Raw genomic sequence first — 12,847 nt, forward strand, 5'->3', positions numbered from 1 at the left:
CTGCAGAGGGTCGAGAACTATAAGAGAGCTTTGAACTATTCAAGCTACTAAATGACATAAACACCTTTCAATAACTCTTCTGCATTTCCTATCCAATGTATGAGAACATTTATAGTTTTAGGTGGACAGATGTCTTTTCAATTCGTAACTCGCATAAAATATTACCTTAAATCATTTCCATGTGGAATCTCTGAACTGAATGTCATTTTTGTTAAACCTTCTTCAACTGTTCCCAGGCATTGTCATTATCTCCAGCGCCTCTTGTTATGTGCCTTCAAAGACACTGCAAGGCTGTGACTCCACATTATAAGCATCCCACCAGCACAGCGAGAGACGCTCAGTCACTGTCACATTTTGACGATCTGTACTCACAGTTCTCTCACCATGACGTCAGCACATACATTACATCACAAGGTGCACAGAGGGAAATTCTCTAGTTAAATACTACATAAACAGCATTTTCACACATACATCTTTTGTTGGCTTCAGAGGAAGTAGTTCAACATGTTGCTCTGAATGAACATGTCACACCATAGGTCTCCCAGCTAAGATGAAAGATGTTGTGTAAAACAACTTACTAATTACAATCATTATATAACTTTTAACTTTTGCTAAATTGTTATCATTGTTAAACTTAACATCTCTCGAGGCCAAACTCCTTTCCCTTTACACAATAAAAACATGTCTGGGCATATTTCTTACATCAGTTTTTTCAATTACTGGTTATTTGATTTACCAATAGTAAATATTAAAGGAAGCATTTCCATTTCAGATCAACTTTGTCACCTAGTTCAGCATCCTTGAGAAAGAGGTATCATGTCTTTTTGATATCTGTGTTTCTTTTTTGACATAACTTGTTTAAATTTGCTAGCGAATATTGATTTAACCATGGGATTGTTCTTGTATTCTAATCTAGTAAATGACTTTCTTGTTTCACATTTTATTACACTATTTTTACCCTCCAACTTTCTTACTCAAACATTGTTGCATTGTCTTGAAAACCCATGAGAGATACTTGCCCTGTTTCATCACTCTCTGTTATGATTACAGCAGTCTTATTGAAATGTAATTGCATTTGAATAGCTTGTAACAGCATAAGCTTCTCAAACTCATTGAAATGTAAAAAGTTTGTCTATTTACCATAAGGAGTTACATGCTTACATTTTAATCTAGCCTACCTTCCACAGTTTCAGTCTCTGACCAGTATTTAGCCAAACTTGTATAGGAGCAAAGGTTCAAAGAATCATCATTGCCCAGGTGAGTCTATTCACTTTTAACTGTTTTGAGGAATACTTCGTTAGTGTGACTCAGTCACTTTCCATCTTCCTGTCTTATTAAGAGCCACATATACAACTTATCCTCTGGACAGATTCTGTGTAACTACATTGTCATCTTCACAATGTGAGTGTCCCTTTCTTTATCCTTACATACAAAAATGTTTCAGATCATTCCTTTAATAGATGCACCTGTCCAAGAATTAGGCCACCCCTTCTGTGGGTTTGACTACCCTTCCTCTCTCCCAAACTGACATAAAATCTGGTCCATCCCATCTTAAAAATTGTAACCATGAGCCCAGCCTCTGACCCTTACCTTTGTAGATTCGATTGACGAAGTTTCTGTGTAGCATATTGATTACCAGGTTACGTTAAAAGTATGTTTCCTGACTCTTTTTTTGCTACACTTCTTGCAGTGATATAACTCTCATATATTCTTTCGAACTGTGTATTAAGGAGCCTTCTCTCTCGTTACACTTTTTACATATGTTTTCCTTTTTATTGTGCTTGATGTTCATGCACATGCATCATTCTCTGACATTGCTCATTTTATTGCTCCTAGAGTATAATGTTTATATTTCTTTATTATCGAAGTGGTCATATTCTATTCACCTCAAAAACCACGAAAAAAATATGGTTTGGGATGCCAACAACTTTATCTTCATTCTTTAGACCATTTAGTGTCTCACGTTCTGTTGAGCATATTTCTATATTTGTTGTTAATCTCCATTTCATATTTTTAATAATTATAGGATGCAAAGCCTTCCCTAGGTAGCTCCATAATCCTTCCCTTTTACATTAAAATATGTATTATATGAATAACCATCTCATTTTTCTTACACTTCCACAAATCTTTTTTGCACTTGCACCCTCTTACTATTTCATTTTCGTCGGCATGGTAGTGTGTCACAGTGTCCTGTCACAGTGTCCTTTAGGAACTAGTAGTAGCTCCCTTTATTGCCCATTCATTTGACATCGCTAATAAGTACTTCCGAGCACAATTCAAACAATTCTTTAGTTTACCATGCGTTAAAAAAAAAAAATGTGTTACTCTGTATCTCATGAATCATCTCTCAGCTTTACCTGTGAATACAGGTTGTAATTACCACAATGTGGCATGATTAAAAGAAGAGTTTAAACATAGAAACGTGTGAATATGGAAAGAGGGAAAGGGTCATTCCATGTTAAAGAGACTTTGTGACAGAAAAATTAAAATGACAATATTTCAAATATAATCTTAAAAATGCCAAGTTAAAAGTACATTTGTTCATTGCAAAGTAATCATGACTATGAAAAAATTAAATTTCTACCTTCACTAAGTGTTTATAAAGTGCACTACTCTATGGCGCCACAGAGAGGTATGTTTTATGCTATTTCCAGATGGGTATTAGTTGTGTTATCTATGGCTGATTGTTCTATTGTTGCAAAGAATATTGAAGTCAACATTGTTATAGCTCATAATAATTTGTTTTGTTGAGCTAAGATAATTGCATTTCTTTATTTTGTTAGTTTTATAATATATGTGCAGCTTGTAACACCCGTAACAAAAAAGATACAAAAGTTTAATTTGTAATCTAGTAAATTTGTTCTGTACAATACCTTTCTGTAAAAGTGAGGTTATGCACATGTTTTACAATATCATATCATTACATGGCATTTTGAAATCTTATTTAACACTTACAGCTGTTACGGGTGTTACTAATTTTTGTTTCGGGTGTTACTTAACACATGTGTAACACCCGTAACTTGAATTGGAAGGTTTAATGCCACTTTCATCTTTAGTAGGCCTAGGCCCTACATTTAAATTATAACCAAAGGGTATTATTAAGAATGAAAAAAGTTTTTTAACTATGTTTATTACATATGAAAACAGTTTTAAGCATGAAAACAAAAATTTTTATTCCTCTGCATACACTTGTTTAAGCACTACACCTACATTATAAAAGTTAATTGGGGCATTAACCTGACTCAACTGACATTCTCCTAAAAAGTTAATTAAGCCCAAAATTCTTTAGATCACATATAGTTTATGTTTTCTAACTTTTCCAAGAACAACAATATTGTTAACCTCAGTTTTAAATTTTATATAGGCCCAGTAAACTGCTTATTGAGGCAGATTCTAGTCATTCAAAAGAGCCTACAATTTCATAAGCATACTTGAGTCTTTGAGCAAAGCTGTTCTGTCTATTCCAAGCAATCACAAGGAATTATTGAACGAATTAAGTTGTAATTCACAGAACAAAGACTGTGTTTTTGGGTCATGCCAGGAATGTCAAATTAAATTGAGCAAATTTATCCCAGAAGGCTTTGACTTAACTAAAAAGATTGTCTGGCAGCAGTGGGAAAATGATGCGAAACATCGTCCTTGTCTTAGTGAACATTCAGGGAGCTTGTTTTACAAGAATAAAAGCTTCATCAAGTTTGCAGAAATTAGAGAATTCCCTAACTCATAAAAGGGGCCAGGTCTACTTTTGGTAACACCCGTAACACTACTTTTTTGATTAATAACCAGGAGAACAATAAAACAATTCCAGTATCAACATTTCTAACATGAAATATAATGCAAGCCTTAAACATTTTCAATATTAAATTCAATAAATATTTTTCCTTACATTATTTTTCCTGATTTTAAGGTGTGTACATGTAACACCCGTAACTGTGGAATTGCCCGAAAGTAGAACCTGTACTCCTGCTGGAAGAGAGACCCTCCTTCCCAAGGCATCCTCCCTTATGGGTGTTTCACTGAGATGCTGGAGAATGAAGTGTGTTGGTCATACACTGCAGAACCGACTTGTCTCGGCTTCATCCATAGAGCCTCAGAAAATTTATTGTAAATATATCCTTCTGAGTAGCCAGTAGATACTGGATAACAACACCTCAGTAGTAATTAATTTTTAGTTGTCATTCTACAAGCTAATGTTTGCTTATAGTATTCAACCACTCTCTAATGTATGTCGGTACATGGTAATGTAAAATATTCCATACTGCTCACAAGTACCTCTGTACTTAATGACTTACAGTATGTGCGTAATATCTTATACCGTTGTGTATAAGATGAAAGAAAAGGTAGACAAGCATATGTACAAAACATACAAAAGGACATTTTTGTTACTCAAATAAAGTTTATATAAGAATAATATGTGGGTTTATTGCTTTTGTGTGGCTTACAATCGTTATTCAGTAATGTATGTCCTTTATGCACAAATAACATACCTTTCTTGCTACTCACATCTTCTTCGTAAGATAGGACAGTAAGAGATTGGTGTACATTAAAGACAGTAGGATAGGCCTAGTTGAAGAGGAATATATAGCTTCATGGAAAACTAAATATGAAGTAACAAAACAGTCAACTTGGACTGCTGATGGACATCACTCTGCCGAATTTGCAGATGGTGCAACCTCTCCTGGGGATTTAAATTTCTTTACTGTATCAATATTATATAATGCTTCTTCTTGCTTGGTTTTGGCGTCTACCGAAGATACTGCTTTTGGATGTGGAATAGCCATTATTTAAAATAGTTCATAGTATTTTGGAAAAAGTTTACTAGTCTCTTTCTTTATGTCTGAACTACGATGATATCCTTAATCAATACTAATTCATCTGTATTAAATAAGGATTTATTCACATGTTCATTGTATTTCTTCACTAGATTTTGGCTTGCTTATATTGACTGTTATCTGCTATCATATGCAATTCCTCTGCTTCAATTTTTTTGTAGGTGGCCATTCAAATAATTTTAATAGTGGTTCACCAATAAAATTTTTATTCTTAACTTCAGCAGTGGTATTCCTGTGGGCATATCTGGTAGTGTGTTTATGATGACTTGAAACTCGGGAATCATCTGAACCCAAGTGGTATGGCTTTCTCCTGTGTACTGGGTAACCAATATTTTCTTTTGAATTTTTCCTGAAAATGTTCCAAGATTTAAATTCTTTTGGATGAGCTGTTCTCCATTTCACTGGGTCAGCTATTAGATAACTAAGTGTAAACTCTATTTTCTTAGAATCATCCCACCTCTTTGGTAAAGATTGAGAGAACACCCGTCAGCTGGTTTAGGAAACTGTTTTAACAGATACATCCCATTTCCATTTTGAAATTCCTCAATTAGATCATTTGATCCCCAGAAGTAGTGATAGCCATTTTATTTCATAGTTGTTACTGGGTACTAAGGCTTGCCATAACTGCTGAAATTTGTTATGGTGTTTGACAGTATTATCCAAAGATTTAGTGATAGCACTAGTAGATTTTACTTTCTCTGTACCCCTTTTTTCAGCTAATGGCAGTAGATGTTTCCAAACAAGTCAAAGCATTTGGGTCGCTAGTTACATCATCCAATTTTCTATGTTCTAATACCTCTGCGCAGCTTCATGTGTCTGAAATTTGGTTATTCATACTTTTCAAATTACTAGTTGAAGATTCATGTCTTTGTTTTATCTTACTATTTACACCTCCAAACCGTCCTTCAACTTCTTTCCAGGCTAAGTCACATGGCTCACTTATTAACAACTCCTTTGCTAAGTTTGCCCCCATTTTAGAAATTTTATCTAGTTTCATAGGCACCTTATCTTCTTGTCTCTTTACATCTGAAAGACTACTTTTTAATTCCTCTCCTTGAGTTTTAAGTGTAGTAATACTGATAGATACTGTGTCTAATTAATTTAATTTCTCTGTTTGAGATTTACTGCTGTTTGACAATTCTTCCAGTTTCTTTAATGCTGCTGACATGCTGTCATCCATTTTGCAAATAGCAACGAGCATAAAGTATAGACAAAATTATTTACACTTCAGTAATATGACTCTGCTCAAGCACCACTCTTCCCAACTACAGAACTATGTTTCAGTAAATTTTTACACACTATACTACTAATACTAAAAACAAAAGTATATTTTTTTCTGGGCTGTTTACACTGTCCCTAACTATTTAAATTCATTGCAGTAAATATTTTACACACCATACCATTCCTTTAAAAAAGCATATTCATTTCTGAGCTTTTGACAGCTCACCTAACGGGTCACACTGCTAACTGCTCCACGCCGCCAATGTGTTGTTTGTGTGAGCAAAGCGATGTCGTGATAACCGACTTTGCAGTTCTTGCATAGTTGGTTGACTGGCCACTGCACTGCAGAGTGAAGCTGCACTGTTGTCATGTTGGTTGACTACTACCAAGATTCCATTGAACGTCGCTGCTGTACTCGTAGCCTCAAAACCAGCCTCATGACTCATGCGTCAAAAGTTTGTACTCAAGCATGTAATTATATCCTGCTGTTGACCTCGTTGCTATGGTCAGCTGTTTTCTTTTATCGAATTCTTTTTAACAGTTCAAAATTCTTTGGTTTTCACCACATGAAAATTATTTCTTCTTCATAAATATTTTAATTACTTTGAGTGTGTGCTTGCCTATATTTCCTTCACTGTTTGCTTAGGTTTCTCTGGGCAGTGTCATATTTTCTTCCATTATTTCATGAAAATTCTTCTTATTTTTGATAATACTCTCTTCTTTTCACATCTCTTTTTTACATCTAGCACTTAGGGCAACAAAGTGGAATGTAAAAGCCATGTTCTGTAGCTGGACTGAACCAAAATGAAGTGTTACATTGCAAATGATCTGTCACCCTGAAGCCATTAATGACAAACTTTAATTTAATTACAGTATGTCTTTTTTTAGACTTGTATTTCTCAAAGTATCTCAACATAGTAGACCTGCTATGCAGTGCCACAGAATCCCTCCGATTGACTTCTTCACCTTTTTGCAGAGGGTTGAGGGCTGTTAGAGAGCTCTGACATATGCAAGCTACTAAATGACATAAAAGTCTTTCAGTAACTCTTCTGTATTTCTTATCCATTTTATAAGAATATTTACAACTGTGGGTGGACAGATCTCTTTTCAGTTTCTAACTCACACGAATTGTTAGAAGTAACAATTTCCATATAGAATCTCAGAACAGTATGACATTTAGGTTAAGCTTTTTTCAAAGCACACACATCAAACCACAGCACACACAGTGGAAAGTTCTCTACTTAAATGCTATGTAAACAATGTTTTTACACACACACACACACACACACACACACACACACACACACACACAAAACCAGCAAAATTAATTCCAGAAACTTAAAAACTTGCGAGTCTTTGCTTGATCAGCTGCTTCTCTAAGTTGGCCAATAACACTGTGAGGAATTTTACAGGGAAGATAGTATTAATGTATGGCGATTTTGATGACACACAGTTGTGTAGTATCCCAATGGGACTGCTTAGTTGCAAATAGAATCACTTGTGTTCCAGGATAGTGTAGGTTGAAATGAAAGTACATAATCAGGAGGTTAGTGATCTGGTGTTTGCCTTCTACTACAAGGGGGTAACACTCTTCACTAAACATCTTGATGAATTTGCAGATTACCTCCCAAATGCGATCAGCCATCATCTTAATAGAGGATGGGACACTTTATCGTCGATGAGGTGTATGGTAAACTAAAGCGTTGATTTTGAGGAAGAAGCATTCTTCTAGCACAGCCTCAACTAAAGCGTTGATTTTGAGGAAGAAGCATTCTTCTAGCACAACCTCATTGTAATAGGAATGAGTCTCTTCTACATTGAATTCTCCGTGTGTATCTTTTTTTCTGATTGAGATTTCTTTCGAAATGGAGAATGTAAGCAGTTGGGTGTAGTAGTTTCCAGTAGAAGCTGATTCTGTTGGCAGCTGTGATTGAGATTGTCTGAGTAGCATCTTAGCTTCTGATAAAACAGTATCTCCTACTGATCTGAAAGGACTAAGGCCTTGCGAAAGCTGTGGCAGTCCATTCCACCATGTGCCCAATCTTCACATCTGAGGTGGTGTTGCTCCTGTAAAGGAGTCTACTGGTTGTCTTCGACCAAACTTATCTTCGTGGAGATGGCAAGACACTATTGAATTTCTATAATCTTAATGCACACAAATGTTTTTAATGTTGTGGAATATTCCATTACCGATCCTAGTATAATGACTGAACCATTCAAAGTGATGCTCTGCTGAGGACAGAGGTTGTGACCAGGCAGTAACAGCATAACAGTATTTATAGCGGTAGTAGCCCCTGTTAATACTGTTAGCAATTCAAGTTGTGAGAGCATTATTCTCTTCACTGGTAGTAACTGACTCTTGCCACATGTTGGTTGGGGAATATTAAACTAGCAAACAAAATTTTTACTTTTTTTTGTAACAGACATGAAAACAGCTGATCTTTATGTTTTCAGGTGTACAGATAGCAAAAATGCTTATAAAAACGCAAGATTAGCTCTTGTTTTGAAGTTATGATAACTTAACGTTATTGCCTTTATAAGCTTATGTATGTATTTACCTTGGAGGAAGGTCACTGAAGGTGCAACCACTTTGCCTGGTATTTGTAGTTTTCTGCTGGTGATCTCCTGGTTAGTGTCCAGAAGAAATTGCTAACATTGAGGCACTGTATTTTCCCTGGTATCTCATGTCCATATTCAAAATTTGTTGGTGGAAGCGTTCTCCATGTTTGTCGGTTACAGCACCACAGTTGTTGGGAAAGAAGTCAAACTGGGAATCTAGGAAGTGTAACGTTTAGAAAATGTTACACCCCAATATATTGCATTAGTGCAGAAGATTTTCTGCAAGTTTTTTGCCCTCTTATTTCCTAGAAAGTTTGTTGACACTTGAACAAAGGCATCTCAAACTAACCTTTCATCACCTGTCAGAATGATGTTGAAATGCTCATCTTTGGACTGTTTGCATATCTGGGGACCCTCAAATATCCCATATTACATTTTCACCTCACTAAGACATGGAAATTTCTCACACAAATAGTGAAATGCTTCCCCTGTTTTGTTTATGGCCTTAACAAAGTTTTTCATCAGGCCCAATATCATATGAAGAACAAGGAGAATCATGTTCGTGATTCAACAAGTGCTTTGTGCATAACAAGTAATTGACGGTTTGGCCAATCTTTCTATTTTTAGTGACGTTCTTTGGCACGACTGTCCCAGAGGCACAGGAAGCAATAGAAACTGGTGTAGCCATGTTGCAGCCCAAGTAATGTGCCTATGGGAAATGTGCCATTTAATTCGTCACAGTTCAGTTGCAATGACAATTGTTTCATGTTGTTATATGTTTCTTCCACGTAAGACGCATCCCAATTGGAATCGATGGTAATACATTTCCATTATGCAGTACCACACCCTTGAGTCATACATTGAAGGAGTCGGTGAACAACCTCCACTGATCACATTTACAGTCAATGGTTGGCCATAGCTGCCATCAGTCCCAGTACATCATTACAAAAATATCCAAAAATGGAGGGAATGGCATATAGGGGTGAGATCAAGCTGCCTTCCATTTCTCTTCCTGCAGTCATCTGTATATAGTGTGGTAAGGTAAACCGTCATCCATAGGGTACTGGAACTAATAAATGAGTGACTACCTGTTTTTGGAAATGGGGGGATAGTAGAAATGTGCTGCATGCGAGCCTCAACAAAATATCACCTCCATAGTTGTCCTGTTGATCTGAAACTAAATTAATTTTTGGTGTCCGAACTTAAATAAATAAGATCAACAATGACCTTGTGAAGTTAGAAAAACTCGTGTTTTAGTTTTAGTGAGAATACACAAGCATTCTACATGCTGCCAAGTCCAGACAGCAGTATGTCAAATTTCTTAACAAACAGTTGAATTCTTTCTTCATTTTTTTGCATGACAGATGAATGTAGGTGACGTGCAAAGATAAATATTATGAAAAAGCATTGCCTTATTAACTTCAGTTGATATCAGTGTATCTCACGAGGCTGCTATGCGCAGGTACACCTTCATACATGAAAATCATAGTCAAAATAAAGTGTACAGTCATTAAATGTTGTTGTTCGGTATATATGACAAGCAATAAACATTAAGTATTCCCCAAATGACACATATAAGTTTTCAAAGCACTGAAGTGTTCAGATTGTAAAGGTTCGTATATTACATGCACAGTCAGTGGAGAATCTAAGATTGCATTAGAACAAAAAGATATGGCAGTTCAGTGAGTACAAGGCTGTCTGAAAGTCATCAAGCAAAAATCGGCTATTTAGTATTTGGTCTGATGATATTCTTCTGCATGGAGTCTTCTGTTACCTGTTAGTATTTGGCCTGCCAATATTCCTTCACCTGGAGTCTCCTGTTACCTGTCAGTATTTGGCCTTGTGATATTCTTCCACCTGTAGTCCCCTGTTATCTGGAGGAAAACAAGTGTAAAACCAGTGGTGGAGTGCTATAGCTTGAGGCTGGATCAGGTGCAGTGATTATAGTGGTGCATGTTATCTTGATTTAGGTGGTAAGAAGGCTGTGGTTGTCTGGTTAGGGGGGTCTCTTGTATCATGTAGTCATCTGTTTGTCAGTGCCCCGTGCATACGTATAACATATAATTCTAAGCAAATGAATATTTGACATTTTATCGTGGGTTTTTGGGAATTAAATGTGCTTGTTTTACTGTTTAGGCAGCAAAATAACCGATGATGGCTGAATTAGAGACAATATTAAATGCAGTGTGCAATAGCAAGGAAAGCATTTCTGAAAAAGAGAAATTTGCTAGCATCACATATAAATTTAAGTGTTGAAAGACTTTCTGGAGTTTTTTTTTTTTTATGCAGTCTTGTGTGGAAGTGAAATGTGGTTGATAGGCAATTAAAATAGGAAGAGAATATAAGCATTTGGAACATGGTGCTATAGAAGAATGCTGAAAATTAGTTGGACAGGCAGCATAACCAATGAGAAAGTATGTTACTGAATTGGGATGAAAAGAAATTTATGACCCAACTTAACTAAAAGAAGGGTTCAGTTGACAGGGCACATTCTGAGGCGTCAAGGAGTTGTCAGTTTGATGGGAGGGAAATGTGGCAGTTAAAAATTGTAGACGGAGACTGAGGGGTGAATACAGTAAGAAGATTCAAATTAATGTAGGTTGCAGTAGTTACTTGGAAATGAAAAGGCTTGCACTGGATAGACTAGCATGGAGAGTTGCAACAAACCAGTCTTTGGGCTGACAACCACCACCACCACGTCCACCATTCCTGCATACTAGCTATGTGAACAACGCATCACTTTGACATTGCCGTTCAAGTTAAGTGTAGTGTTTAAATGAGCAAAAACATGCACTGCATCCGTAATTCAGTTTTCAGTCCAAGTTCTTGCAATACATTACCACACAATGTTTCAGCACTCATCATTCTTGTGTAGTAGCTCACAACTGCTCAGCCTATCCACATGGGTGAGTGACCACATCAATTCACTTGTCTCTTTGGAAATCATTATTCACTGCTTGGTTACAACTCAGTTTGTGTGTTGTTATTTTCTGATTTATATCGGCTACTGTTGTCCACATTGCTTAATTCTCATAAGCTTCAGTACAATGCTAAACACATAAGCCCTCAAAAGTTGATTATCATCTCAGTTCATAACAAATTAACCTAAACTGGACTAATAACATAAAATAGAAACCTACAATATGTACAAAACCATTTACATGACTCATTGGCACCAATATACAGGAAAGATCACCTGTAATAACTGTGTGTATATCACTCCAAACAATCTGCCACTCGTGTAGTAGGTCATTTAACAAAATCATGAGAGATTAGTTCAGGCCCAACAAACAACTCACAACCAAACTTTCAATATCATAGGATCTTCGAACATCCTTCCTTGTATTTCCACATAATCAGTGCCTGTAACTTAACTGGTTTGGTTTGGATTCCTCCCGCTCAATGATTTTAATATTGCTGTCTGGTAATGTCAGAGGCTCTTAATTTATACAGATCTCATTGTACATTTCACTCATGATAATGATCACTAATAATTACCCATGCAAATTTATCTTTTTTTAAATGTCTGCAAAGTCCCCAGTGGCCAGGCCATTGGTTCTTTTAAATCTGAACAATGCGAATTTAACTCCTCTGTTCTGCCTCATTTTGTGGTCTTTACTGTGTGAGATGATGGTCTGTATGATCTAATTCCTAACTAGGTTAGTTGCCAACTTCTTCTTTCCTCTTTTTTTTTACGCTAGTCCAGATCACTCGGTGTACTTATTGAAAAAATCATTTTCGGTTGTATGGAGTTATATATTTGCTAGAGTGCCAGCAAAACATCCAAAGATATGTTGATGACAGTTTTACCTTGTATGTAGTATTGTCATTAAAAATAAAATAATCATACGACAAAGTAAGTAGTGACATTAATCTATCTATTTCCTCTCTTCCCATTTGCCCGTGTCTTGAAAGATTTTCTTTGGTATGTCGATGTTTCCATTGACTGGGACACAAAATTTTCTCTAATTTTTATGTGGTTTTTTTATTTTTATTTTTTTTATTTTGTTTTATTTTATTTATTTTTTTTTTTTATTTGATGTATGAGGTCTGTTGAATTTTTGATTCTATATTGTTTGTCATAAACATAGTTTTTGTTAAGAATGTCATTTAGTTTTTTGCTCAGGTGGTAGGGTGGGTGCCCATAAAATTGACTATAGGCTGGATCAGTATGTTTTCTTTGTGTGTTTTTGATACTGCTCTAATTTGACAGCTGATGGATTCATCATTATACA

At 35.9% G+C, this 12,847-nt stretch overlaps 1 protein-coding gene across 1 annotated transcript in view; it reads left to right on the forward strand.

Annotated features, from left to right (window-relative positions):
- LOC126191062 (activating signal cointegrator 1) overlaps positions 1-12,847 on the forward strand; it is a 136,647-nt gene that overhangs the window by 4,446 nt on the left and 119,354 nt on the right. The gene's annotated exons all lie outside the window — the stretch shown is intronic.

The sequence above is a fragment of the Schistocerca cancellata genome, chromosome 6, assembly GCF_023864275.1.
Source record: "Schistocerca cancellata isolate TAMUIC-IGC-003103 chromosome 6, iqSchCanc2.1, whole genome shotgun sequence".
Taxonomy (NCBI): domain Eukaryota; kingdom Metazoa; phylum Arthropoda; class Insecta; order Orthoptera; family Acrididae; genus Schistocerca; species Schistocerca cancellata.